Genomic DNA, 22787 nt, shown 5'->3' with positions numbered 1-22787 from the left:
TCATTCTTCTTTTTTCTTCTCTGAATCTTAGAAGGTCGGGTTGGGGGGGGGCGGTGCTACAGCCATAGTCGGAGGTAGAGGGTCAGAGGGGCTGGTGGAAAGACTCAGGCCTCATTCCTCCCCGACTACTCCCTCAAGACTAGACCCTGGAGAATAGGGCAGCCTCTTCCCCCGTTCCATTTCCAGGCCCAGGTCTGTGGTGAGAAGAAGAGGGCTTCGCATGGCTGGGCAGGCCTGGGTGAGGGGCTAGCCTGTGTGGCCGTGTGCCTTCGCAGGAGCAGTGAGAGTCAGCAGAGACCCTCCAGACCTGTGCCTCTGAGGATCTCAAGCCCCAGGGCCCAGACCCCAGGGCAATAGGGGACAGATGTTGTTTATGCTGTATCTTGGTGCTAAGGAGCTTAGCTTAGCGGAACCCTGGCCTGGATTTAGGCAGAGGGCATTCGAGAAGAATGGAGAGAAAGGGATACAGATACTGTCCAGTACCTGCCCCCCCCCCCCACTGGGGTGCTGTCTCCCTAGGCACCTGCCTCATCAGTCTGGTCATTGTAGATTCATGAAGACCAACAGCCCCTCCCTGCCCCCACCTGCCGCCTGGCTAGGAGAAGAGGAGCTGACAGTCCAGGACAGACAGATGGATTTCCCCCCCGCCCCAGCAGAGTAGACTGGATCTAGGGGATAATGGGGTTCCAAGTTCCAAGCCCCATGCACTGTCTGACTTCGCCTCATCTGAGGGGAACTCTTTCACACTTTGACTTGTGCCTGTAGCAGACTCGTGCTCCCACAGGTGGGCCCCCCAAAGGTGAGTTTTCAAGGAGGAAGAATTTGGGGACAGCCCCGTAGCAGGTGTACCCCCACCTCCCCTGTTCCGTCCCTAGGCCTGTGCTCCCACGCCATCAGTTTGGGGGGAACTTCCCTCCAGGATCAATGAGAAGTGTTATTAAAACCCCAAGCAGCCGCAGGCTTGGTTCTCAAAGCCAGGGACCGCGGGGCCCTCGGGGGGTGCCAAGGCACAAAGGAAGTCACTTCCAGCTTCCCTGTCCCTTGGGACAGCAACCCCTCCTGGGGGCACAAATGGGAAGCCTGACCTCAGGGGGCTACAAAGTACCCCAGGATTGAGGCCCTGCCCACTCCCGCTCCTCCCTCAAGATAGGAAACTCCCAGAGACAAGGTTTGTTTGGGTAAGCATTGCCCTCCCCAATGTCCTTTATTAAGATTTTTTTAAGATTTATTTATTTATTACTAATTTGAGAGAGAGAGAGTATAGGAGGGAGGGGCAGAGGGAGAAGGAGAGTCTGAAGCAGACTCCGCACTGAGCACAGAGCCCAGAGCCTGGAGTCCAATGCGGGCCTCGATCTCAGGATCCTGATATCACGACCCGAGCCAAAAACCTACAGTTGGACGCTCTACCGACCGTGCCACCCAGGTGCCCCTCCCCAATCTCCTTTATGAAACAGCAGTCCCAGGAGCGCGGGCCTGGGTCAGTCTGGAGCGCGTGCAACTCTTGATCTCGGGGTTGTGAGTTTGAGCCCCGTGTTGGCTGTGGAGATCACTTAAAAATAAAATTTAAAAATCTTAAAAAAAAAAAAAAAAAGTCCCAGCCCGAGAGTCCACTCCACTTGAGGGAGGGGCTCCTGCTGCCCTTCCTACCGAGGACCCACAAGACCCTCACAGGGTCCACAAGTGCCTGAACACCTGGACCTGTGCCCCCACCCCCACGTGCAGGGTAATAAAGTCTGTATTTGACACTTCTCATGAGTTATTCTTTCCACCAGCCCTGGGGCGCCCCTGGCCCAGACAGAGCCACAGCGTTCTCCATGGCAGCAGGTTACCTCTCTTCTCTTCCCCTGCCAGCTGGTGGGAGGGCTGGGGAAGGAGAGGTTAAACCAGAGACCTCCGGAGGGAGGTGATGGGGCCTGGGGTTGGGGGAGGACAGGTTGGAGGAGGGTTGTGGCTCCCCATACCTGCGAGAAGTTTCTTTAACCCCTGCTCCTCCAAGGCTCCCAGACCAGGGAGGCCCCAGGCCAGGCTGGGGAGGAAGGAGCCCAGACCAAGCCCTAGGTGAGCGTGGGGATGTGGTAGGTGGGAGCACGCTGGTCCCCGAGGCTTTCTCCAGGCTCAGCGGGTCGGCACCCGCGAGTCTACCCGCACATCTCCCACTCACCTCTTCTAGACAGCCCCGGGTTATGGAACCCAGGGAAGGACAGACCCCTTCTGTCCCCCCAACAGTCTGTGGCTCTGAACCATACTCCGGCTCCGCCAGGGTCTGCACACTTGAGACTCGAGGCTGAAGTACTAGGAAGCAGGGCCGCTCCTGTGAGCAGCAGCCGGTGGCTGGCGGGTGGGCCTCGCTGATGGGGGGTTGGCATCGGTTAGAGCACTGCCCAGCTGGGCAGACCCTCCAGGGAGGTCTGCTGGTCCTGGCGGGCTCGTGCCACACTGAAGGCCCACCCGGAGTCAGAGGAGAGAGGGGGACCAGCAGGGCAAAACAAGGCTGACACTGCCTCGGCTGGGGCAGGACAAGTGTCAGCCGGATAGGAACAGAGACCACCTCATCCTGGGATGTGTGATGGCCTAGATTCTGGGCACCATGGACACTCTTGGCACCTTCTTTCCTCTGGGGTCAGAGCCAGCACCCCATCTTCCACACCCCGTGTGCACACATCCTGCAGGGAGCAGGCCTCAGATTGCACTACTGGGATTCCTGCACTAGCCTGATCCCCGAACATCAAGAACCCCCGAATGGCTCTGCCTTGGTGGAGAGGGGTTCCTGGGGCCTCAGGACCAGGAATCAGGGCCCAGAAGCTGGACTCCCCAGAGGGCATTTAAAAGACAAGCTGGGGAAATGCCAGCAACTCTGTATAGCCTGTGGGATATGCCAGCCCAAACCCAGAACACATGCCCATGTTCTCCTGCCGGCCACCTGCCAGCCACAGGGTAGCCGTCCTGCTCTGGAGCTGGGAGACCCAAAGGTCCAGGGAGAGGAGGAGACTCATCTGGGATCCCACAGCTCCTGAGCTGCGCAGCCCTGGGAGTCCGATGATGGGGGAAGGGACAATGGCGCCTAACCCAGGGCACAGAGTCCTGAGGCAGGGACATGGGGACGGAGACACTCAGATTGCCAGGAGAGCACAGGGGGCAGGCCTGGTCAATGGGAAAGTGTGGTTGAATAGGCCTCCTGGTAGGGCAGGGAAGAATCCAGTTCATCTGCATGGAGCAGAGGCTGTCTGTCTGTCTGTAGGAGTGAATGGAAGGCTGGTTGCTAAGAAATGGAGGAAACAAATTGTCTTGTCAGCTGTTTAGGTGACCCAGCCATGGGGCAGGGAGAGATCAGAGCTGGCAATATGGGGGGCACTGGGTATCCTTGAGGTTTGTCCCCACAGCTGGAGAAGCAGACTGGAGACTGGAAGCTTAAGAGACCTCCCACTTACCTACCTGATGACAGTGCTGTCTGTGAAGTCCCTGCGAGAAGCGCCCTTGACTCCTGACCCTGACAGCCCATCCCCTCCTGACGCTCTGACAGACGGCCCATCCTTGGCTTTTCTGGGGTCTAAGGGCATGGCGCTTACTTCCTTCATCCCAGGCCCTTCCTCCGGGAAGATTCTGAGCTCTGGGCAGGCAGAAAACGTGCCTGGCTAATGTCCATACCGCTCCCCACCCACCACCCACGACCCACCCCAGGGGCTGAGAGAGGGGCACACAGGCTGTTCCATATTCAAGGCAATGAATGTTTTTTCCCTTAAAATCTTAGAAATATGCCATAACCTGTGGTCAGTCCATCAGCTGACTGAACTGTTACCCAGCACTGCCAGGAGCCGGGGACCACGTGTGACTGAGACAGACGTGATCTCCCTCCTCCCAGAGCTCAAAGTCCCACCAGCAAGAGGGACAAAGCAGATACAGAGCGGTTCGGCCTGTGATGATGGCCATGGGAGCCACGGGATGCCAAAGCAGGGGGACTAGGGTATCTTCTTTGAGGAGAGGTACCTGAGGGGAGCTGGCGGGGCTGCGGGTCTCCAGTCTGCAGCCCAGAGTGGGAGGCCTGTCAGATCCCAGGCAGAAACCCTCAGGGCTGGAGCTGCCTTGATAGGCCTTCCCTGAGATAGGTCTCAGGGGAGGGGGGTGGGAGGGGAGGTCAGAGGGGAGGGCAGGGGGCACCGCTTGTCCACAACAGATAGCCTGGGGACATGGAGCCAGGACAAGGCAGTGGCAGGGCCTTGGGTCACTGCCCTTCAGTTACCTGAAGGACAGTCCCCCTCAGATCTGACCGGCAGCTGGCTCCACTGATCTGACTGGAGACGGAGAACCCAGCCGGGAAGTGGCCAGGGAACATTCAGGCCACGAACACTGGGGAGCAGGCTGTGGGAGGTACTTGCCACCCTGGCTTTATCTGGACTCAGCCTCGTTCCTTCCCAGCAGGCCGACCCCTGACGCACTCACCAGGCGTATACCTGGCCCCCTCCCATGGACACAGGGGTGGGTTTTACCACATCTGGACGGGTGAAGCCTATTTTCACCAGCCGCCAGAACAGAGCCAGCCTCCTTCCTGGGAAACCATCTGTCGGGCTCAGGTTGCCTGAAATGGGCACCAACATCTGAACAAACAGCCCTGGAAGCAGGGGGTAGGGGTGGTAGGAGGGACGCGGCCCAGCCAGCCCGGCTCTGGAGCTCACATGAGTTCCTACAGCTGGCCATGGCCCCGGGCTTGCCCGATGCCCGCACTGACCTCCAGCCCCTCCGTCCCACGGCGGACCGCCGCCTGCCCGTGTTCAGCCAGGCCGAGTCCTCTCAGTCCCTCCCCAGACGACCTGTCTTCTCTCCCTGGCACAGGAGTAGCCTCAGCTTCCCCCCTGGAGGCCTCCTCCCGTAGCCCTCCACCGCAGGCCACCATGCCAGCAGGGCTGGGCCGTCCTTCCCGGGCCCGCCGCTGCTGCGGGGCAAAGGACAGGCTGCCGGGCAGCAGACGCTCGGTAGGCAGCGCTGCCTCTGGGGTGCTCTGCTCCCAGGGTTGATACCTGACCAGTGTGGACTCGCTGCACCCTGCCCCTTCAGCCCGTGTGGGTTTGCCAGGCCCCGAAGGGGTGACCCGGACTCAGAGCTGGCCTGGGCCCCTGGGCAGGAGCTGCCTATCTGAGGCCCACACTCAGCCCCGCTGTCCCTGTCCCTGCCCACCGGGGAAAAGGAGGGACTGGTATGGCCGCTCACATCTGGCACTGGGCTGCTGCCCCTGGGACTTGGGGAGGAGGGGCAGCCTCTCTGGGCCTCAGAGCTCGGCAGATGATAATCCCCCAACTATGGGGTGCGGGGCGCGCTGTGGGTGCGGGATCTGGGCACACCTCAGAAGCCTCCAGCTTCTGCTTTGCCTGCTGCCTGGGGCTGGGGGCGGGGGCATATCGACCTTTAACGCATCTTGGCGCAGGAGGGACTGTCCTGCTCTCTGTCTCCTGATGGGGTCTTCCAGAGAGTGCAGGCCTGGGGGCTGTAGGTCCCGGGCTGGGCAAGCACGCAAGGGCACACAGGGGTTCCCGACCACCTGACTGGACCCTTGCTGGGAGACCCTGGGCCAGTGGGGAGCGTGCGGTATGCCGCCCCTTCCTCTGGGGGCTCCAAAAAAGCAGTAAGTGCACCCCCCAAAGTTCATTTCCCATTTCCTGTAGGTCGGCTCTCAACCTGACAGGCGTCCCCTCTCACCTCCCAGCCACCGTTCCTCCCACCCCTTCCCCTCCCCTCTCCCCACTTTCTATTCCCCGCCCCTCCCCCCTACCTAATCAGAATGCCCCCACCCCCACAGGGTGGCTTCCTCTCCCTGTGTCTCATTCCCGCTTCCGTGGGAGAGGGGGAGGCCGTCACTCCTGCCCCCTGCCTCCCCACGGTCTCCGTCCCCTCCCCTCCTCCTTTCAGGAAGCCCCCATCCCATCCTGAAATACCCCACCCTTCGGGATCCCTCCTCCCCAACCTGGGATTCGGTGTCCCAGGCCCCCACCCTCCGCAAACTTGGCTCCTTTTAGCTCCCCTCCCTCGCGGGCAGAGGCAGGGCGTTCAAGTCCATTTAATCTTGGCAGAATGCAATTTCCTGCTTCAGGGAGCTGGCGGGTTTAGGAGGCTTAATGAGGGGGGAGGGGGGGAGACGGGGAAGAGGGAGGCTGAACAGGGCTAGGAGATGGAGACGGAGTCCCTGAGAGGGGTGGTCCAGGAAGCTCCGGGATGTGTATGTCTGGGGGTTGGGGGGGGTTTGGGATCACACAGGGGCTAGCTCTTCAGCTTTGGGCTCCCACTGGTAGGTCAGGGGCCTCGCCCGCAAACCTCCCCACCCCCAGCTAGGTGGGGTGGAATCGAGGGAAGGGAAGAGGGGCCTCAAAGTGGCCCACTGTCAACAAAATGGGGAGGGTCAGAGGGGCGTGCGCGCGTGCGTGTGTGTGTGTGTGTGTGTGTGTGTGTGTGCGTGCGTGTGCTCTGTTTGTGAGGCACGTGTCTGCTTGGCCAACAGGGCAGTGGGGGTGCAGGTCCAAGTGTGCAGATGGGAGAGGGAGTCCCCGGGAAAATGCGCAGCTGGGGGGAGTTCTAAGTGGATTGGCCACTCTGGGTGGGTCCTGGGGAAAGTACAGCTGGCAGGTCCCAGACCCCCAGGTGGGGGACTGGGCGACCAGGCTGGAATTTCAGTCCCGAATAGGATGCTTATCTGGAGACAGACACCAAGGCAGAGAAGATAAGGGACAAAGGGACCTCTCAGCTGCCGGAAGCCCCACACCTGGTGGGGGCAGGGTGGCCAAAAGCCCCGCCTGACACCCAGAACACAGACAGCCCCTGGGGAGACTGAAGCGGAGCATCTTCTGAGGGCCCCTGACCTGCAACCCCATTTGGTTCCCTCTCCACCCCCTCCCCATCTCTCCCTGACCTGGTTCAGCAGATCTCCTTCCTGGAGAAGCTCTTGGAGGAGCCACTACCCAGGAGACAGGGAGTCCCCAGGCCCCAGGCGGGCAGGTGGAGAGGGGAGGTCCGGGACTGGCGTAGGGCCCTTCCTCGGCCCACAGGAAGCAGCAAGGGGACAGGGTGGAGGGTCTTCACAGGGAAAAGCGGGCAGTCTGGCATCTTCCAGGAGCAGTGCCCCCCCCGCCCCCCTCCCCCCGTGAAGAAACCCCGCTAAGTCAAAGCCCCCCAGCCCTTGGGGGAGGAGCTGGCAAGGAGGACAGAGCAGGTTTCAGGGCTCTGGAAGGCAGGGCCGGCCGAGACTGCCACAGGCCCCACAAAGCCACCTCTTTGTCCTGGGAGTTCTCATTTCTGGGGGCCAGGGAGGAAGGCCCATGGAGGGCTGAAGCTGGGCAAGGCCCTTGTCTTCTGGGCCTCGGTTTCACCATTTGTGAACAACGGTGCTGGGATAGGGTCTCTAAGGAGTAGCCCACGGTGCCTTGGAAGCAGGTGGGCCCCACCCCAGCCCCAGGGTCATCGTGGGTGTGCTCGAATGGCAGCCAGGTGTGCGGAGGACACTAGGAAGCTGGGGAGGGAAGAGGCATGTGAGGGACACGTCCTGTGGCCTTGTGCCCTCCTAGATGCCTCAAGGCCCTCCCAACCCCCCACCCTCAAGAAAGCAGCATGTTCTCCAGAGGAGGCGACCTGTCCCTTTGGGGAAGACAACACAGTCTGCCAGAAGACTGCTCAGAGGCAGCAAAGGCCCGGCAGGCTGGGGGACTCTAGGAGCCCCCCACCCCAGGCCCTTACATCAGGATGGCCTTGGCTCCTTGCCCCTCTGCTTCCCCTTCTGACCAGCTTGCTAGTTCCCTGGGGCCAGCTGTCTTCTCACTTGGCCTCTTCGGCTGGCTGGGGCCTCCCCAAGGACTATTCCAGAGCCCACATCTCCCCTCCCTCTGGATCTTTCCTGAACTCAGCCCCAGCCCCTCCTGGCTCTTGTAAGGGTTGGTCAAAACGGAGCTCATGGGCCACTGCCGTACCCCCTGCCCCACACCCCGCCCCACACCCATCTCTAGTAGATTCTGACCTGTGTGCCCTTCCAGACAGCTCCACTATCTGACCTCTAGGACATAGAGGGTCACACCTCCAGGCTCTTGCCCAGGTTGTTCCTTCATCCTTCAAGCTGTGAGATTTCTAATTGGTTCTTTTTTTTTTTTTTCAAGATTTTATTTTTTTATTTGAGAGAGAGAGAGAGCATGAGTGGAGGGAGGAACGGAGGGAGAGGGAGAAGCAGGCTCGCCGCTGAGCCCGGAGCCCGACAAGGGGTTCAATCCCAGGACCCCTGGATCACTCACGAGCTGAGCTGAAGGCAGACACTTAACCGACTGAGCCCCCCAGGAACCCCTCTAATTGGTTCTTTGAAGCCCAGTGGTTGTGTCCCCTCCTCCACACAGCCTTCCCTGAGTCACCCTCCAAGCCCTCCGGATACCTTCCACACACCCACCGGGAGACCCCTGCTGACCTTGCCAACTCCCGCAGCTCCTGGTGCGTAAATGTTTGGAGGAGCTGTGGGCTGGACGCAAGTCTGTTGGACGAGGGAGGCGGGCATGTGGCCCGGGAGTTCCAGGTGGCTGCTCAGCCAGGCCCGCATTCCCATGACAACCTGTATGCAGGTCCTCTCCCAGGGAGGACAGTGAGGTCCCCTTTGCGGTGAAGGCTCCAGGGGGCAGGGTGGGTGTGGGTGCCACCACGCAGGTCCCGGACGTCTGACAAGCAGGGGCAGCGGGCGGGACATGGGGTCAAGGGGTCCCATCCTGAGCAGTCCCGTATGCTGGATGAAAAGGCAAACACCTAGCCACTCCGCCATGTAGAACGATTCAGGTAAGCCCTCACGTCCCCTGGTGATGGCGCCCCGGCTCTCTGTCATCCACTGGGGAGACACAAGGAGTCATAACAAAGATGACACAAGCAGCGTGTGTCCTACATATTAGATGCTGCTCTCTCGGTAGCTGCTTTCACCGTCCCAGCACCGGGGTGGGGCGGGCGGGTGGCAGGAGGGACTTGCTCTGCCGTCCAGAGAATGGGTGCGTAAGGGCACGCGGGCCAGTGAGATCCGCAAGCATGCGGCCAGGCTTGGAGTTGAGGGGTCCTTGCGGGGGGGGCCGGTGGCCCTCTTCCCACACATGCATGTGTGAGCACACATATCGCAGTCCAGACTTGTTGGCCCTGTTATTTGGGTAAGTAGGATGAGGGACAGTGAAATCAGGGCTCAGTGGCCCTGACCATGTCCGCCCCTGTTCCCACATCCACAGAAGCACGAGGGGCTGCACAGACACAAGGCCAGAGCGGCACGGCCTCTGCCACAGCCCAGGCCGCACACGGGTCTCCACACTTCCGGGGGACCCAGGCTTCTCTCGATGCCAGGCCCTGTCCCACCTGGAGTCCACTCCCCGCCTCCATGGGGCCTTTCCGAGATGTAGGGCCTGGGTGGGGCCTGGGCCATGCGGGAACTTGAATCCCCAACACTGTGCCGTCGTCCAGGTCTCCTGAGGCACCCCCCACCCCTCAGCCCCAGGCCTAGAAGCCTAGCCTACCTAGTCTTTGGAGACAATTTTGTTGAAAATTCAGGCCAAATTGGAGTAGAGCATCAGCAGGATGGGATAGGAATTTGGTGGCTTCCCCACCCGCGGAGCAGGAGCTCAGAGGCTGTCTGGCCCATTTTTCCCAGCACCGGCTCTGCACCCTTAGCCCAAGGAAATCTCCACCAGACTCTCCGGAGCCCGCGGCCCAGAACGCAGGTGAGATGTGTGGAGATGTCCGCTCCCGTGGCCTGGTGCTTGGCACAAGCTTGGGCACACATGACGTCTGCAGAATGAATGAATGACATTGGACCGACACAGGCAGAGCGCAAGGCTCTCCCCTAGGAGCTCAGAAGACAGACTAGCTGCGCAAACAGGGGAGGCTTTTTTGGGGAGGCAGCATCTGAACAAGGCCAGAAGGGTTGGGACAACCTCTCCAGGGAGACAGAAAAGACATCTTTGGTGGAACGGTAGGCTGGGCAAGGGCTTGAGAACAACATGGTACGAGGTGTGACGAGGAGTCCTGCAGTGACCCACAGAAAGGCCCGGCCAGGCTGTGGGGACCTGGTTTCCAGACACTAAGAGGAAGACCCCCCTAACTGAATCTTCTGGCAGACAAACCACGCTGTTGGTTCTGCCTCAGCCTTTCCATGGGACACTTCCAGGGGCCCGTTCTCCCCATTTGCCAAGTGGTGCCTTTGCCTCAGGTCTGGCCTGGTCCAGGGTGAGGGGGTCCCTGGCATGGGAAGATATGAAAGCATCACCCTGGAGTCCTATGGGGAGAACAGAGGGGTGCAGGTGAGTTCTCTGGAGCCCAGCACCCACAGGGTGTGCAGTCCCATCCCTTGATCAGTAAGTAGGCGGAGGGGCCCCCCAGGAGTGCTGGGAGCCCCTCGGTGTGCCCCACAGTGAGCTCCATTGTGAGAAAGCACTGGGTGCAGGGGAGCAGATGAAGAGAGGTGGTGCTCAGGAGAATTCAGCAACCAGAATTTCTTATTTAGTAAGAAGAAGAAGAAGAAGAAGGAGGAGGAGGAGGAGGAGGAGGAGGAGGGGGAGGAGGAGGAGGAGGAGGAGGAGGGGGAGGAGGAGGAGGGGGAGGAGGAGGAGGAGGAGAAGGAGGGGGAGGAAGAGGAGGAGGAGGAGGAGGAAGAGGAGAAGGAGGAGGAGGAGGAGGAGGGGGAGGAGGGGGAGGAGGAGGGGGAGGAGAAGGAGGAGGAGGAGGAGAAGGAGGGGGAGGGGGAGGAGGAGGAGGAGGAGGAGAAGGAGGAGGAGGAGGAGGGGGAGGGGGAGGAGGGGGAGGGGGAGAAGGAGGAGGGGGAGGGGAGGGGGAGGAGGGGGAGGGGGAGGGGGAGGGGGAGGAGAAGGAGGAGGGGAGGGGGAGGGGAGGAGGGGGAGGGGGAGGGGGAGGAGGAGGGGGAGGGGGAGGGGGAGGAGGAGAAGGAGAAGGAGAAGAGGAATTTTGTATTTATTTAAGTAAACTGTACCCCCAACACGGGGCTCAAATTCATGACCCCGAGTTGTACGCTCTACAGACTCAGCCAGCCAGGCACCCCAGCAATCAGAATTTCTTCCAACTCTGGCTGGGGGGGTTCTTACACTTTGTACCCCCACCCGCTCAGTCCTTATCTCCTCCTCCAGGGCCCCTTCCCCAACCGCAGGCCCCAGGAAAATGGAGGCCCAGCCTGGACCACCTGTGTCTACAGGCTGCAGAGAAGCCGACAGTCCAGGACTGGGTCCCCTCTCTGGGTGACTAAAGTTGCAGCAAGAAGTACCAGTATTAATGCAGAAAATGGGTCCCAGCCGGCCTTGCTTGACCCCTTCCAGGGGATAGGGCCCCCCATAGCCTAGCCTAGGCCCAACCAGACCCCTGGCTGGGAAATGGGGGCTCTGAGGCTCTGCATTGACCCAGGGCATTGGGTTGTTGCCCAAGATCCCATCTTTGGGCCACCCCAAGCGCCAAGACGCCTCTCAGGCTGGGGGACAGATGTCCTTGGCTGGGAAGCACTGATTTTGGGGGGTACTCAGAGAGGCATTTGCAGAGAGGCCAGGGGGATACTTGAGATAGCCCAGTCTCAGGGAGGGAAGTGGAGACGGGTGGTCTGTGGGACGTGGCCCTTAGGGAATCAGATGCGGACTAGGTCTGAGAGCTACAGACCAGCCCTTCCCACAAGGCTGGCTCTGCCCCCAGAATGGGTGCCCTGAGGCAGGGGGAGCTGGCAAAGAGGACTTGGAGTTTCCTCCTGGTTCCAACCACCCAGCTCTCCAGGTACCTCCTCTCTAGGCAGGAGTGGGGTGCACAGAGGGAGGAGTGGAGAAAGGCAGTCTGTGGTTAAGGGTGGTGTGGGAAGACCACAGTGAAGGGTGGGTGGAAGAAGTTGGGGTACCCTGGGCTAGAGGACAGGAATGGGGGTACTTCAGGAGAGGACAAGGGCGTGGGCATGCTGTGGGCCTCAGTTTCCCCTCAGAGATTGTGAGGAGCCCAGCAATCCATGGGTAGGGGAGGGCAGTTGCCTTCTGGGCCCCTGACCAACGTCCTCAGGAATCGGAGCCTGTCCAGGGCCAGGCCGACTGGCGGAGCGGCTTCCGTCCCAGACACTCTTCCCTGTGAGCCCTGCGCCCATGACTGAGGTACAGGTGGCTCACGGTAGGTGCTCCGGCGGGACACATGAATGCAACCTTCCGGGTGGCGAGAACAAGGTCCGGGGAGTTAGTCTGGAGGTGCCGGCGACAGGCAGGGCAGAGGGTGGAGAGTGGAGTTCTGATCTCTCCTACACAGGCCCGGCCCCCTCCCTTCCTCCATACACCCTTCTCTTTATCCCTCCATCTCGGCTGGTGCCTGCTCCTTCTGGCAGCAAACAGGAGCTCTGCAGAAACTTGTCCTCAGATTAAAGCTTCAATCACGGTGTCAGGAGAGGGGGGCAGGGAGGCTGGCCGGCCAGGCCCCATGTGGAGAGTGCATGGGGCAGGGAAGGAGGCCTCTCTTCCCACCCCAAAATCCCAGGTCCTACCCTATGGATGAGCTCCAAGGGAAGGATGAGGGGAGCCTGGCTGAGTTTGAGGGTAGCCAGCGGCACCCCCAGTGATCCAGCCAGGTCCCTCCCTGTCCTCCCTCTCCCAGAGGCCCACAGCTTGCTTTTTGGCCCTCCAGGAGCCAAAGGAATCCTTTATAAATTTAAATCAGACTATGCCATGCCTCATAACCCTCAGGCCAGTGCTACTTTTTTCTCATTCGGAGGCTGCACCTCAACATTCAAGGGGGCTCTAGTCTGGAACCTGCAGACAAGGTTGCCCAGGCCCCTGCTCCTCAAAGTCTCAGTATTCCCTTCTATTAAATGGGTACACGATAATGTTCTGGCCACGGTGAGTCTGGGGCCCAATCCTTCCTGGAACTCCACAGGCAGCACAGGTGGGATATCCAGTTCTTCTTTTCCTTTGTCTTTTTTTGACTAACTAGTGGCTTTCTTGGGGAGAGCCAGGATCACAACAGACTTAAGAGTTGGCACTGGGGCCCTTGTTCTTGCCAAAGGTGGGCACAGCATGGACAAAGCGTTGGTTGTCCTGCATCCACCGCTTGGCTCGGCCTGTCTTCTTCCTCTCCTGTTTGGCCACCTTGGGAGTCTGCCCTCTTGCTTTCGCAGCAGGGGCCAGGGGACCATGGACTTTACCTCCGAGCAAGTGTGGCCGGTTACTTCCGGGGGGGTCAGCGCCTCCGCTCCCTCCACACTGACCCAGGGTAGCCTCAGCCTCAAGGGGCGGGGCTGCCGGGAGCACCACCTGCTCCCCCTGAGCGATGGCCTCCAGTGAGGCTTCGTGATGAGCCTTGATCTGGGCGAGGACTTCTCCTGCCGGTCACCTGGAGGGTGCGTAGCTCCCGGGCGTGGACAAAGAGCTGCAGGCTGGTGACTAAACCACGGCCTACCGCGAAGATGCAGTGGGAAAAGAGTGGAGCCCCCAGTTTCTAGGTGCAGGTCCTAGAGGCCAGGTATGGCCCAGGTGTTTGGAAATCAAACCCTCCCGGGACAGGAAGGGGCCCTATCTTGGGGTAGGGAGCACGGGTTCAGCTTTGCCGCCCCGCCAAGCACACCCAGGAGCCAAGAAGCCCATCATTGTGGATGGAGTGCTTAGCGAGCAGCCGAGCAGCCGGTGGGCTGGGAAAGACCCCGCTCCCCACCCCCTACCTTCGCCCTGCTGCCCAGCACTCGTCCAACGCACTGAGGCCGTGTGCTATGAGGGGAGATGGTCTGCAAGGAGTATTTGCTCTTGGCCAGTCCTAATGCCGCTGTGCCACAGAGGCCTTACAGCACCGAACAGGAGACCGTGCTGGTCAAGATCCTCCGTCTCCTGGCTCACGGGGGATGGAGACCGAGATGGGGTGTTCTGGCCTGAGATCTCTGGGCTGAAGGTATGGACAGCGCCCTCCTCTTGCAGCACTTCCTCGGGGAAAACCTGGAGCCAGGCTTAGGGAAGAGGGCTGGGATGGCAGGGTGCCCGGGTTCTGCCCACCAGGGGGGCTGCCTTCATCTGAGCCCCACTTCTCTGCAGGGAGTGAGGGACCAGGGGAGGCCACAGGGCGACTGTCACGGAAGGGACATTCCCCAGTCATTTGGAACTAAGTAAGTCCAGATCCCAGCTTGCAGGCCCGGCTGCAGGACCCTCCTTGGGCCCCCCTCCCCCAGGACTGCGGCCACACAGACACATGGACGGGGTGTGTGCAGCAGATGTGAGCCTGAGAGGCAGCCAGAAACCCCACCGATCAGAGCCCGGCACCATCAGCTTTGTTGGGGGCTGACCAGGTCTCCCCTAGCTCCGAGGCACAGCTCTGCCTAAGGGGCTATACCTGCTCCCCCGGGGGTGGGGCGGGGGTGCTCACAGCTGGAGCGTCACTGACTTCTAAGTCAAGGCAGAGTCTACCCTGAGTCCCTGCTGCTGCAGCTGGGGGCACTCTCTCCTCAGCCCGGCTCTGAAGGAGAGGAGGAAACAGCCAACGGGCCCCGTCTCTGCCCATCCTCAGCTCCGGGTGAGTGTGAGAGGAGGGTAGAAAGCAGCTCCCAGTCTCTGATCAGAGGGCCCTGGGCTCGGCCCCCTCCCATTCCAGGGTGGTGGTGGTCAGCTATTACCTGAGCGGAGACCTGAAGGAGGCCGTGGAAGCATCTAGTGGAAGGGTACCCAGGCAAAGGGAACAGCCACTGCTGGGGCCCTGAGGCTGGAGAGGTGCGGGAGGACGAGTGACAAGGCTGTGATCCAGAGCAGGGAAACGTGAGTCAGAGGTGGGGAAGGGGGCTGGCGAGTCGGCCCTGCATGGACGTGGCTTTGACTCTCTACAAACTAGGAAACTTTGAGAACTTTGGGCAAGAGAGAGACCTGACCTGGCTTCCAGTTTAACAGGGTCTCTGTTGGTCCTGGTTGACTAGATTGTAGGAGACAAGAGCAGATGCTGGGAGCCCAGTAAGGAGGCTTGTGTGCTTGTCAGGAAAGAGATGAGGTTGGCCAAGGGGGGGGGTGGTTGCTTAGGCCGTGGCTGCAGAGCTGGCGACCGGACGGAAGGTGGGAAGGGGTCACCTGATATTTTGCACGTGTTAAGGAGAAGTTGCAAGTGTTTGCTGAGGCTTTGAGTGTGGGTGTGGGAGAAAGAGAGCGTCCGAGGTGGCTTTATGGCTTCTTGGCCTGAGCATCTGGAAAGATGGAGCTGCCCCCACTGAGTTGGGCAAAGCCAAGGAGTGGCTGGTGGCTGCTCCCAGGTGGGCTCCAGATCCAAGGTCTTTTCCACACAGACGCTGTCTCTTAAGGCGGGCTCCACACCCCCACCCCACCCCCACCCAGTGGCCGGGGCGGCCCAACCATTATTGCCCCAAGGTTCAGCACCCGGAGTAAAGGCCTCTGCTATGAGGGCAGAGGAAACACAGACTTCCCGGCCCAATTCTTAGTGAGGAGGCCTCTCCGGAGCCAGATAAGGACTGAGCTCTAGGCCTAAGATTTGGGCTCTCCACAGGGGCTGGGCAGGCCCAAGTGGGTGAGGGATGGCTGTCGTCTGGCTTCTGTCTAAACAGGATATGCTCAGGCTGGCCGACGGTCATGGGTCACTTGGCAGCCAGCCGAGCCTGGGCCCACCCAACCCCCACCTCCCTCACCACCACACACACACACACACACACACACACTGGATGAGGGGTGAGGGGTAACATGTGCGGATCTCAAACCCCTGTGTCTCCCCTCTCTTGTTCACTCTGAACTCAGAGGGACCCGGGTCCCAGGCAGCATCTCCTAGGGGCTGGCTAGGAGTGCAGGACAGGCAGCGGCCCAAGGAAACTCCTGAGTCAGCCATTAGGATTGGCTTCCTGGGAGGTAATGTCTTCCCAGAGGCCTGAAGGGTCTAGAAGGAAATAGGAAAGGAATTCCAGGTACAGGGCAGCAGCCTGTGCAAAGACCAGGAGATGAGACAGTGTGGAGCTCCTGCCTGAGGGGAAAGGGGGGAGGAGGCAGCCTCCAGAAGGGAGACCTGCCCCTTGTGCAGAAAGGACAGTGTTTGAGGGTAAAGGAGGAGGCCAAGGGCCCCGGGCTAGAGGAAACTCGGCTGACACTGGTGCTGAAGTCTGGGAAGAACATTCCTGGTCGAGGGGACAGCAGCAGAAAAGGCCTAGAGGAGGCTTTGGGAAGCAGCCAGGGAGGTGGCTTGTTCCAGCTTTTGATGGGCTCCGAGCCAGCCCCTGGGGCTGGCCGGGTGGGAGGAGGCTGAGCCGAACCCCATCCTGATGCTGGGCTGCGGGGACTCCTCACTGCCCCACTCCTGGTGCTGCCGGAGCAACGCCCTGCACCCCCTCCCAGGGCCCCCTTTGCAACACTCCCCCCCTCTCTGGATCCAGTTCCGGGAGGGAGGCGGGTGAGGGCTGTGCCTGGGGCAGGGGAGATGAGAAAACCAGAAAGTGGGGAAACCTGAGCCAGCAACGCTGGGGCGGGCGGGCCAGGGCTTGCTCAGCCTGCTAGGCCCGGGAAACAGGTTCCCCAGAGACTGGGCCAGAGAAAGGGGGGGCTGGTTTAGTTGCCATCTTCGTCCTGGGGGCATGGCAGGTCTCTGAGGCCCAGGCCTCCAAGTATAGCCTTCTAGATGCTGAGGCTGGAAGGGCAGAGCCTCTCTCGAGGTTACCCAGCATAGCAGGCTTCTCTCGCCCCCTCTCATCTGGACAGAGGCGGATAGGATGGATAGACAGAGGATGGACAGGCTGCAGGAGGCCCAGGGTTGCACTTCAGTCCCCCACAGCACAGCCTGGAAAAGCCAGAAGGAAAAGAAACGAGCGTGTGAGGGCAGAAACAAAGACTGGGCTGGGTTGAAAGGCTGGGAGTGTTTTGGGGAAGAACTCCAAGGTGCTCCTGCCCCCTGACACCACCATCACCTGCGGGTGGGGACCGGGACAAAGGGGGCCAATTCCTTCCTGGTTGTAACCCTTGTTGCTGGGCTTTGTAGCATCTCAGAAGCATCTCAGAAGCTCTGTAGCAGCTCAGCTCAGAAGCTGAGCCATGAGCCCAAGAATATATGGTCAGGATGTCATTCCAAGAGCCTATTATAGGTACTCAGAGGCTATCTTGAAAGGGAGAGGGGGCTACTCCAGGAGGGGGACCCTAGAGGCTGGGTCAGAGGAGAAACCAGACCTGGCCTAACCACCTCTGTGTCGACCCTCACCTTGCGTATCCAGACTGGAACCAGGGTGGGCCATGGGAGAGCTGGAGAAGAAGCAGGCCTGGGATCTGAGCGTCCTGCAGGGGAGGGTGGGAGGGAGGCCCAGCAGGGGCAGGGGGGGTCAGCCTGGCCTGGCTGTCTCACTTCGGGTGACCCCACAGGGCATCCTAGGTGGCTCTCAGGTGGAGCTAGCAGATGAGTGGCTTTTGCAGAGGAAGACAGAAGGACTCTGGGTGGCAGGGAAAGTGGTTGGTGGGGGCAGCCAGTCCAGAGGAGCCAGGTGGTAGGACCAGGACTTGGCTCCTGGCCTCTGGGTTCTTGGCTCTTGTTCCCTCTTGGATCTGGTGCTGCAGGGATTTGCTCTCTTATTCATCAATAAAGATTTATTGAACTCTGTAAGTGCCACGCCGGGCTCCAGCACTCATTGCCAACCCTGAGCGCCTGTCTGGGTTGTAGGCTCTTGGCTCCACGTGGGCCCCGTGGCCTGGCCCTTTCCTCCTGGAGCCTTTCCATAACTCCTGAAAAGGCCACCCTCTTCTAGCTCCACAGTCCAATGGCTACAGGCCTCATCCCACTTCTCTCAGTCGCCTCTTCCTCATCGGTACAATGGGGACAGCAGGACCTGCTTCTCGGAGGAACTGAGAGGTGCCTGGGAGTAAATAACCACGAACTCTGCGGGCATACAGGGCCTCCCAAACCAGCAGCCAGGGTTGGTTTCAAGGCGCCCTTAGACCCCTACATTGAAGGCAAATTGTGGGAGGGTCTACTATATTCCCCCCAGTAATGCATATCTTATGTGCATAATAACATAAATAGTGACAGGAAATGGCCAACGCAGCACGGACACCAGACTGGGGAGCAGTGTGGATTCACTGCTGTAATAATCACTGTTTTTATTTCTTTCTATTACTCAGCCTTCTCACGTTGTTTAGGAGAGAACTGGCAATCCATCGTGGGAGCCAGGCTTTGCTATAGGTCTCTTCCTCTCCCTGTCCCCTGCCCCCCTCCGAAGGCCTCCATGCTCTAGGTCCGCCCTATGTGTCTGAGTGGGGCTCCACGGACACATCAATTGAGTCTCTTTTCTTCCCAGCCCAGCACCCTGGAGACTTTGGTAAGTCCTAACAGTTCTGCTTCGGTGACCAGATGATCATACTGGGGGTGGTGACAGGGGTGGCCAGACTATAAGACCAGGGAGACTGGGGGTGGGGGGGGGGAGTGGGGGAGTGTGGAAGAGATGGCATCGGAAACCATGGTGATGGTGGTATATGCTGCATTGATAATGGCGGTGCGGTGGTCCTAACCTCTGGGGTGACCCTGGTACAGAGTCGGGGGTGATGAGGAGGGACCATTATCACAGCATTTTAGATGAGACATAATGGAGAAGAGGGGTGCAGGCACTGTCCCTGGAACCACTATAACTCCAGGCTGGTGTTCCCTTGTTTCAAATCATCTCTGCTTGGAGCCTGTAGACCAGCACTCCAAATCTGTGTCAAGAGACCCTCGCCTGGGTGCTTAACATCCCACAGTCAACCAGTCAGTAGGTCAGAGAGAGGGATGCCTTCTCCAGGGGGTCTTGTTAGCCAGGGAGAGAAGGGGGAGGGGGAAGAAGGAGGAGAGGGAGAGAAGGAGGAAGAGAAGGAAAAATAGGGGGAAAGGAAAGAGGGTGAAGAGGAGGGGAAGGCAGAGAAAGAGACAGGAAAGAAGGGAAGAGAAGGGAAAAGAGGGAGGAGAAGGGATAGGACAGGAGAGGGGAGAGAGAGGGAGAAAAGAAGATAGGAGAGAAGAGGAAGGGGAGGTAATAGAAGAGGGAGGAGGAAGAGGAGGAAGAGGAGGAAGGAGAGGACAAAGAGGGCCCATGCCCCTTGGGACCTCAGCAAAGTGCATGGGGGCAGGGCTGAGACTGTAGTCCTGGTTGGTGAGGCCATGGCCTTGGGGGTTGGGTTGGGTGTCAGGTCCCTTCCTGGGATCAGGGGAGGACTTTGGCTCAGTTGCTGGGCCCTGGGGTCATTGTGAGGCCATTTGAAAGCAAATGTCCCTTTTAGGAGAGGAGGCCCAGCCTATCTGGCTTCTCTGGGGGTATGGAACTGTAAGGAGTGGATCCGTGGGGCTGCTGGTTTGAAATAGGGCTGGAGGCTAGCGAATCACAGGTAGGCCTGGAGTGGTTGGACAGAGTGATGAGGCTGTGCTGCTGTGACCTGGCCTGGACTGGAGGCAGTGAGCAGGTCCAGCGGAGCGAGCCGTCCCAGGGGCTGCACCGCCACCTGCTGAGCGGCTGGGGCAGTCCTGGGTCCTACGCTGCGGGACTCACGCGCGGGGCCAGGCGCGGCCCGCAGCAAGTGGAAAGGAGTGACACGGCAGGGGGTGCGCAGGTGAGCGCAGGCTCGTTGCTCCCCGGCGCGCCCGCCCTTCCCGCCAGGGAGTTGAGTGCCGGGGTAAACACCAGGCGCGGTGTGCGCGGTGTATCCACGGAGAGACAAAGCCGGGGCGGGGCGGGGGCGCCGCCCGCGAAACCGGGGCGGGGGCGCGGGGTGCAGATTAGTCTCCCCTGGTGCGGGTTGCCCCACCGCCCCTGGAGCCCTGAGCCCAGCCCGCGGACAGGTGGAGCGGGGGCGGGGCGGCGGCCGGGCGGGTCCCGCCCCGGGGGTGGGGCCGGGCGGGGCGGGCGGGGCGGGGCCGCGCTATGCAAATGTCGCCCACGGGCGGCCAATTGCCGGCGCTCCCCGCGCGGCTCCGAGCGCCCCGTCCCGCCGGCGGCCGCGAGACCAGAGCGAGCGAGCGAGCGAACGGCCGCGGTCCAGCGAGCCCTGAGCGCAGCGCAGGGCCAGGGCGCGCCGCGAGGAGCGGCGCAGCCCAGCGCGGCCGCCCGGCCCCAGTCCAGCAAGCAGGCGAGCACCACCGGGCCGAGCCAAGCGCAGCGCCCCGAAGCCGAGCGCGCGCCGTCGCCCGCGCCCGGCGCCGGGGAATGCGCCCTCGGCGCGCCGGCCAGGGGGCGCCCGCAGCCCACCCGGGGGGAGGCGGCCCCGAGCGCCCCTGAGCCTTCCCATGGCCCGGGCTAGGGCCCGGGGCCTCGGCTGCTGACGCTCCCGAAGCCCGCGGAACCCGTTAAACCCGGGCCGCGGCGTCGACCCCGGCTCAGGCACAGCGGCGAGAGGGCTCGGGCAGGGCCATGGCCCCGGGGGGCCGCTAGCGCCGGCCGGCCCAACCGGGAGCCGCTCTGCCGCTGCCGCCGCCGCCCCCGCCGCCCGGGAGCCCAGGCCCCGCCGCCGCGGAGGAGGTGAGTGCGGCGGGAACCGGGAGGGAGCGGGCAGGCGGCCGGGCCACCCCGCGATCCCTCTGGGACCCGCGGCACTGCAACTCTGCGGAAGTGTCCGGGGCGCGGGGCCCGGAGAGGCAGGGGGCTTCCCGGGGACGCAGGGGCAGTAGGACTTGGGTGGGCGCTGTACCTGTCCAGGCTGCCCGGACCCTTATCATCGGTGCGACGTGGGGATGTGTGGATATGTGTCCTGAGGGGTCACCAGTGTGCAAAGCAACTTTTTCTCATAAGATTCTGGGTGGGTGGGAGCTCGCATGCACCCCCACCTCCACGTTCCTGCAGCGGGAGTACGGACGCCCCTTCTCCTGGCTCAGCTCTTTCCCACTAACGCCTCAGGCAGAGCTCTTCCCCTTAGGTGCGTCTGCCCTGCCTCAGTGTCCCGGTCCAGATCGTCTGCTCTAAGGGAAGCGCTATACCGGCAGCCCCCACGTGGAGGGTCCCCCAGATCAGCAAGGCAGGAGGACCTCGAGCCCTGAAGCTTTTTTCCCAACTCTGTGCTAGCCCCTTGACCCCCAGCTGCCAGCCTGGGTTTCCTTTTCTAGCAGGGAGTCTTGCTTGGCTTAGGGGCCTGGCTGTATGTGGGGTGTAGGTGAGCTGGGAGAGCCTGCTGTTAATTCCCCCATTTGAGCAGGCTGAGGCCTCAGGGGTGAAATGGGCAGGGGACTCTAGGAGCTTGGTGGGCTCACTGAGAACAGGTGGGACCAGAGAGTGTCAAGGTGGCTGGGGAATGAGGCAGGCTGGCAGAATGGGTCAGCTAGAGCTAAGGCTGAGGTCCTGGCTGCTTAAATAACTTGTAATTCTTGAGATAACTGCATTGAGAACACCATCCCATGAACCACGGGGGGAGGGGGGCGACCTGAAGGCACTGGTGTGTCCACCCTGGAGCTGGGCCAGGTTGGGGGTTCCTGTCCTCCTGAATTCACCCAGATTGTCTCCCAGAAGCCTCCGTCCTAGTTGCAGAGATAGGGAAACTGCATCCAGGGGTTAGGAGGCTCATCCCAGTCCAGGGGGTTGGATGGAGCTGGGGCCTTTTCCGAGGCTGCACGGGAAGTGTGCCTGGACCCATGGGGTAAGGTGTACTGGAAGGCTAGGGCACTGGGCAAGCCTACCCCTGCTGCTGACCCTCAGTTCTGAAGGAGCCAGGCCCGGAAGTGCGGGGGTGTGGGGAGAGAAGGCCAGCAGCCTAGCCTCAGTGCCCCCCATGCTCTGGTAGGCAGATCTTGAAGGGGAGGACGAAACTGAGCCCAGGTGACCTTGACTGGGAAACCCCTGATCTTGAAAGGGGGGTTTCAATCCCATCTGTGGTGGGGTGACTCTGCTTCCTGGTCCATGGGGTGTTGGGGGAGGGGGAAGCCAAGGAGCCAGGAAGGAGCTCAGGTCTGCGGGGGTGGGGGTGGGCACCGTAGGGCTGGGGTGCTGTTAATAATTTCATCTCCGTGTTCCCCCGCAGCCCCTGCTCCTGTCTCCCTTCCATCCAGGCAGTTCTTAGCACAGAGGAGCTAACCTCCCTTCTCTGAGGCAGGCTGTTCACCGCCCCCCCCCCCCCCCAAGCCTGGGAGGTCTGGATCAGGCTGGACGATTCGACCACCTAGCCCCCCGCCCTACCCCCAGGTGCCTCCGGACCCCCTTGTCTGGCCGCCCCTTCTCTGCACCCCTTGCCAGCCCCAGCTCTTCGGTTCTTTGTTCGAACGTCTCTCCTCCGTCCCTCCCTCTCTCCTCCCTCTCTCCTCCTCCCTCCCGCCTGCCTCCCTCCCTTGCTCCCTCCCGCCAGGCTTCTTTCCTTCTTTCTCTGCTCTCCTCCTGGTGGGCTCCCAGGTGGCGGTGGCTGTTCCTTCTCTGTCCACCCACCTGGCTCGTCTGACTGGGGGCTTCTCTGGGGCTGGGGCTAAGTGGAATGCGTCTAGGGGCTGGCAGAAGGGAAGCGACTGTGGAAATGTCCTCCCCTTCCCTCTCTCTGCCCCTCTCTTCCTCTTCTTCCCTCTCTCTTCTCTCCTCTTTTCCATCCCCCATGCTTGCCAAAGAAGGGTCCTGGACTTGGGTCTGAGGCACCAGCAGACTTGACCATCCCCCATTCACTCCTTTAAAGGGCCAGAGCATTGTGGGAGGTCGCTGTAGGGGCCCCGTGGGGCAAAGCCCTCCACCTTCCTGGCTACCTTGGGGGACTCTAAAGCTGTCCTTAGTGACCCTGACCTTGTTACCATGAAAAGGGATGCAGGGGAAATGAGGTCATGGGGCCCGGTGTGAGTCATCCTGAGCCCCCTGATACATAGGATCAAAGGTCTCCAAGGGACCCAGACTGTATCTTGCCCCCCCAAACCAG

The 22787-nt window shown here is 61.0% G+C and overlaps 1 protein-coding gene, 1 long non-coding RNA gene and 1 pseudogene across 3 annotated transcripts in view; 2 read left to right on the top strand and 1 right to left on the bottom strand.

The window, feature by feature from the left end:
• Window positions 1-8691: 8691 nt before the first annotated feature.
• LOC148108941 (uncharacterized) lies at window positions 8692-18288 on the top strand. Its single transcript, XR_015726566.1, has 3 exons — window positions 8692-8784; window positions 9632-9701; window positions 18069-18288. It is a non-coding gene; the product is annotated as an uncharacterized LOC148108941 (long non-coding RNA).
• Window positions 12972-17191, bottom strand: LOC148108942 (ubiquitin-like FUBI-ribosomal protein eS30 fusion protein pseudogene; annotated as a pseudogene).
• Window positions 18289-19902: 1614 nt separating the features above from the next.
• The window catches only part of SEMA3F (semaphorin 3F), a 29160-nt gene continuing 26275 nt past the window's right edge, over window positions 19903-22787 (top strand). For both annotated transcript variants that reach the window (XM_045807175.2, XM_045807174.2), the window contains exon 1: window positions 19903-20428. The gene's annotated coding sequence lies outside the window, so the exon portion shown is untranslated. The remainder of the gene's footprint in view (window positions 20429-22787) is intronic.

This window comes from Ursus americanus, chromosome 14 (assembly GCF_024610735.1).
Source record: "Ursus americanus isolate L20-20 chromosome 14, mUrsAme1.1.p, whole genome shotgun sequence".
Classification (NCBI taxonomy): Eukaryota; Metazoa; Chordata; class Mammalia; order Carnivora; family Ursidae; genus Ursus; species Ursus americanus.
This window is presented reverse-complemented; position numbering and strand designations above follow the sequence as displayed.